At 33.4% G+C, this 6,347-nt stretch overlaps 1 long non-coding RNA gene across 1 annotated transcript; it reads left to right on the top strand.

Annotated features, from left to right (window-relative positions):
• Positions 1-1,034: 1,034 nt before the first annotated feature.
• Positions 1,035-4,224, top strand: LOC144975758 (uncharacterized). Its single transcript, XR_013645988.1, has 2 exons — positions 1,035-1,551; positions 4,173-4,224. It is a non-coding gene; the product is annotated as an uncharacterized LOC144975758 (long non-coding RNA).
• The last annotated feature ends 2,123 nt before the right edge of the window (positions 4,225-6,347 follow it).

Below are 6,347 nucleotides of genomic sequence, written 5' to 3'. Positions count from 1 at the left end.
GACTCAATTCAAAAGCAATAAATCGTAGGCAGACTCAATTCAAAAGCAATAAATCGTAGACAGACTCAATTCAAAAGCAATAAATCGTAGACAGACTCAATTCAAAAGCAATAAATCGTAGGCAGACTCAATTCAAAAGCAATAAATTGTAGACAGACTCAATTCAAAAGCAATAAATCGTAGACAGACTCAATTCAAAAGCAATAAATCGTAAACAGACTCAATTCAAAAGCAATAAATCGTAAACAGACTCAATTCAAAAGCAATAAATCGTAGACAGACTCAATTCAAAAGCAATAAATCGTAGACAGACTCAATTCAAACAAGGAAAAACGACCAATAAATCGTAGACAGACTCAATTCAAACAAGGAAAAACGACCAATAAATCGTAGACAGACTCAATTCAAACAAGGAAAAACGACCAATAAATCGTAGACAGACTCAATTCAAACAAGGAAAAACGACCAATAAATCGTAGACAGACTCAATTCAAACAAGGAAAAAACGACCAATAAATCGTAGACAGACTCAATTCAAACAAGGAAAAAAACGACCAATAAATCGTAGACAGACTCAATTCAAACAAGGAAAAAACGACCAATAAATCGTAGACAGACTCAATTCAAACAAGGAAAAAACGACCAATAAATCGTAGACAGACTCAATTCAAACAAGGAAAAACGACCAATAAATCGTAGACAGACTCAATTCAAACAAGGAAAGCTTCTCTTGGTTTTGTTTTTTCACTGTAACAATTTGTTGTTCTTCTTTTTTTCTCCCTTTATAAAAAACCAAAAGGGGGCGTTATAAACCAAAGGCTCATGACTAGATAACACATTCTGGAACATTGTCACAATTTTAAAACAGTGGTTTACTTTTGACGTCATTCAGCTCTCGTTATTGTTTTCACAAAACGGATAAGCATCATCCTCATCATCATCATCATCATCATCATCATCATCATCATCATCATCATCATCATCATCATCATCATCATTATCATCATCATCATCATCATCATCACACCATTCACAGTGATTGTACGTATAAGGTCTGTGTTTAGATGGATCATTATTCATAAGAAAAGTGTATTTAATCATTGCATAACTTTATATGCCTACTCAACTCAGATGTTAATTGGTACCTGGAATTGACAGATAATGTGAAACAACCACAACTACAACTATTACTACTACTAGGACTACGAATACCAAAAGAATACAACATGAGCATTTATATAGCACAATATTCTCTAAACGTGTTCAAAGTACTTTACAAGGGGTGCCCAGCCAAAATCAACTTTCAAAGTTAGGAAGAGGTTTATATGAATCCGGGTTATGGAGCTACGACTGTATTTTATTTTTTGTTATACTTTGGCCTAGTATGTAGAAATACGTGGGCTTGAATATGTGTCACATTTATCTCAATAAAATCGGTCATCCCAGCTTTGAATTCATTTGTGTTCAACGGACGGCCATTTCATTGTAGCTTTGAATTCCTTCGTGCTATTTCTATTCATCAAAATGAACATTTTCAACGGTCTAATTCTGGTAATAGTTTCTTTATTTTATTTGATGTTTCTCAATTTTTCGATAATGGATTATTATAATGTTTTGATGGTTTATGTGTATATTCATAATGAATTCGCTTGTTAGTTTTCCCATTTGAATGAGAATGTGTTTCGCTGAGCCGAAATTTACACAAAATGTATGTGAATAATGGTCTGTAACTATTTTAAAACATTTTTTTAAAAGTTCGCTCGGATTTATTTTCATCCATTTTCGATACAACGTATACTTTTTAATGTACATAGACACATGCAAAAAAAGGATGTTAAACTATCAATGTAAGATTGTAAAAATAATTTCTCAGACAACCATTTAGTCGTGCGGTGGTCTGCTGTGTATGTATTACATGTGTCGTCATTCAAAAGGTTTGCGTGGCCAAATTGGTTAGATGACTGACGGATTGGCTTAGTCGACGATTTGTGATCGATTCCCGTATGCGACACTTTTCCCCTTCCCTTAGAATGTTACAATTGTAAATATTTTCTACTATTTTATTTCTATGAAATGATGCATAGAGTGCATATAGTAATACCCCTTTTCCCTATCGTCAAATGATTTTTTTAAATATCGCTTAGAAACACAGAAAAAAAGTGAATGAATAATGTAATAAATTCTTTTAACACTAATCTTCAGGAACAGGAGAGAAAATAAACAAATCCAAACAACGAAAACAGAGAGAGAGATTTAATTTCTTTAAATTTTGGTATTAAATTTTCTTTAACTACAACGCAAATATCCCCACCATTTCTCCCACTTCTTGACATTGATATAGATCGATAACCTGGTGGTCCCAGACCTGCTATGATGTCATCTCCTTTGGGCTGCGGCCATGATTCAACAAAAATGCCATATCAGGCTCCGTCTCTGTAATTAGACAATTTAGCAATAAGCTCTTATTTCTCATTGATTTAATACGAGTGCTTTGAGATGGTTTCAATAAGGTTTTGTGGATTGTGATATTTCAATTATCATTGTGCGTGTGATTTTCTCTTGATTTTGTTTGATTTATTACACACATTTTCATACCAGTTGTTTTATTGCGACACGATCCCTAGTTTATTTGGCCACCTTTAATAATAATAAACATATTTCTATAGCGCCTTTCGTCGGAACCCCAAGGCGTTAATAATATGTGTTTTGTTTGGGTCACATTTGATTGGTTTAACATTTTCACGACGATTTGTCACCGATGGACGCTGGTTGTAGTTGATGTTAGTTTTAACTTCAACAGGTGTATTGGTCAGCGTTTTGGGATGAACATTAATAAACTCATTATTGCTTTGACATTCCTGTACAGATACACAAGAAACGACCAATTGACGAGACTGGCGGTTATTAGGGCACGGTCGATTTCCAAGTTGAACAGTCATTTTATGTTGTTTTCTGTAACCACCTCGATGAGTGAGTTTTAAGGCGTTATAAATACTTTGGGTATCGCGACACTGCACAGTGGGAACATTCTCTATCGTGAAAATGAAATAAACAATTGAGATCAAAGTTTACCTTTTTCAGAATCCATTCGTATAATGAAAATGTTTTTCTTGAACGGCGTGTTAAATAATGGTTCAAAAAACACCTAGATTTTTTTTTTGAAAAAAAATATACATTTAGAAAGCTGTAGGCTAAAAATGGCTGTCTTTATCCATAAAACGTTTAAAATTCTTCTTGGACTTGCACAGCACATGGAAACACGTCTTGCCTGTTCGGCGACTACACACAAGGTTTTGTGGCTGTTTAAGTGCTCAATGATGACATAATACAAAAATCTGTAAATACGTTCATTAATACTTATAAAATAGAAAACATAAGGTTAACATTTATTGTCAAATATCAGTGGAACTGGAAGTAGTTTTTTTTTCTTATTAATTGCTTATGATTTTATTGTGAAGGTTATTTTCTTAGACAGGTATAAGACCCATTACTTAACGCTGTTTATTATAATTTATTATGCAACGGGAAAATCCTAAGATTTACAATCCTCTATTATATTAAACTAAGTTAAAGGACGATTCTACGGGTGTAGAAGGTAACTGCCTATGTAAAACGTCCAAGTGGTCCGGAGCATTATGACTATTTAAAAAAAATACAATTTAATCTCCACCTTGAACCACGAATTACACCGGGTCTTACATATCTGATGTAAAGTGCTTTGCGATTGACAACATCCTGATCCAAAGGGTAACAAACAATTGATATAATCTTGTTTAACCCTCCAAAAACTGGGATACGTTCCAGCTCCATGGGCTCTAAGAGAATGTTAATTAGACAAGGGTGTCATGTTGATCAATTGGAGAAAATATTCCAGATACCACCGTTCCTCAACCACCACCACCATGAAATAAATGTCCACTGTTAGCATAATGCAATGACATTATTTTGTTTTCCTCAAAGTAATTGAGCATGCGACACACACACACACACACACTCACTCACAAACACACACACACATATGTATATATATATATATATATATATATATTATATATATATTTATATATTATATTATATATTATATATATATATATATATATATATATATATATATATATATATATATATATATATAATATATATAACTTTTTTCTTTTTCCTCCACGAAACAGCTCGTCGCTATGATATTTTCTATCACTGATACGGCCACGAAAAATGTAGTAAGTAGCTAATACCTTAAATAACACTTTCTGGATGAGGTCTTCTGACCTCTCATCTAGGGTAGAGAGATAACTTTTGCTGTGTCTTAATCCCCCTTATATGTATTTTCCCTTTCCATGTTGCTCTCTGGCTTTGTTCTCGATTGAGCTTGTTCGATTATTTCAAAGTAGTGGTAGAGGTTTTATGTTGGAGAGGCAGTCAAAGGTATAATTTGTTCGCCACTTTTGTTTTTGAGAGATAGAGATAGATAGCCGGATATATATATATATATATATATATATATTATATATATATATATATATATATATATATATATATTGGAGCGAGAGAAAGAGAGAGAGAGAGAGTGTGTGTGTGTGTGTGTGCGTGTGTGTAAGTGTGTGTGTGAGAGAGAGAGAGAGAGAGAGAGAGAGAGAGAGAGAGAGAGAGAGAGAGATGTAAACCAGCACTTTAATATGTTCTTTCATATATTTTACTTTTTAATGCAATACTGTACCTAATAAGAGCTAAACTAGGCCAATAGCAAGGCCTTTGGTGCCCTGTCAATAAATCATTGATATGCAAAAACATGATATAAAGTACATGACATCAATTATGAAATAAATATAGATTATTCGTCAAATCCAAACTGAATATGATGCAATTCCTTATCAACTAAATTATTAAAGACATTGTCATTCCTCGCAGTACTTGGACAGGTGTGGAGTACCATTTTGAAAATAAAAGAGGGGCACGTATTTAGGCAAAAGTTACTATGCTGGCTTTGAAACTGACTGTACTCGTGATAATATTGTGTGAATCACTGAAAAACACTTTCTGTATTGTTTGCTTTTGCTTTTGTTTGTTCTTAAACAAAATATCAAAAAGAAATTTGGGTGTGTTTTATGTTGTTGTTTTTTTTTTTTTTTTTTTTGTATTTGTTTTGTTTTTTGTGTGCGTATGTGTTCTTGTGTTGCATTGACCTAAATATTTAGGTGATAATCCAATATCGCCGTTGAAAAATGATGTAGTTAGGTAAAAGTTCAAATATATAACGAAACGAAACGAAATCTATACCGGATGTGATACTAATTAAATAGTTTGCTTTTTAAAAGTTTGAAGACTGCTATTTTACCAGCATAAAATAACTGATTTATTCAACATCCTTACTCCGTCCTGTTTCAGGCAAAAGCCTACCGAGTCACAGACTAGAAAACGTTTATAAGAACCGATTATTAGTCACTGGTTTTGCTCAGACTTAGACTAGTAAATCTTTTACTAGACATGGCAAAGGACTAAATGTAATAATTCTACATAAGCATGTGCCCTGGTACCACGCACACACACACACACACACACACACACACATATATATATATATATATATATATATATATATATATATATATATAATATATATATATATAAAGGTTAAATCAAGGCTATAATCAGTTGGAGCTTGACCCAGAATCCAGATTCATCACAACCTTGGCTACTCATGAAGGCCTAGACAGATATAAACGATTAAGTTTCGGAATCAACAGTGCATCAAACATTTTCAAGGAAAAGATACGGCAGTCACTAAATCGATTATCCTGAACAGTAATGTCAGCGACTATATCTTAGTCTTCGGAAAATCTCAAGAAGAACACGACCAAAATCTTCAAAATGTATTTAACAGACTCAAAGATAAGAACCTTATCCTGAATATAGAGAAATGTTAATACAGAAAAAAAACATTGAATTTCGTGGGCATACTTTCAGTAAGGATAGAATAAAACCGGGTCCCAACAAAAATCAAAGCGATCGTGGATATTATATATATATTTTTTTTTTATTTTTTAAAATTTTAATCAAAAATAATATTTATCCGGCCGTTTGCTTTTGTGGTATGATACTCGCTTTTTGGATCTGACGGTCCTGGATTCAAATCCCGCTTTTTGAGGCGCCTAGTTGGGTCCTAGGCAAGAATTTTTACTTCTATTCTCTCACAGTAGTCAGGCGTAAAATGAGTACCTGGCAGTTATCAGCGCTGTCTTTGTCTGAATACAGAGTAATAACGCCTAACTGGCGTCATGTCCAGTCCTACTTGTTAAGTGAAGCTGATGACTAGGGACCACTTTACCACTGTAAAGCGCTTTGAGCAT

Source organism: Berghia stephanieae, chromosome 6 (assembly GCF_034508935.2).
Source record: "Berghia stephanieae isolate SIO BIC M18660-M18661 chromosome 6, UCSD_Bste_1.3, whole genome shotgun sequence".
Taxonomy (NCBI): domain Eukaryota; kingdom Metazoa; phylum Mollusca; class Gastropoda; order Nudibranchia; family Aeolidiidae; genus Berghia; species Berghia stephanieae.
This window is presented reverse-complemented; position numbering and strand designations above follow the sequence as displayed.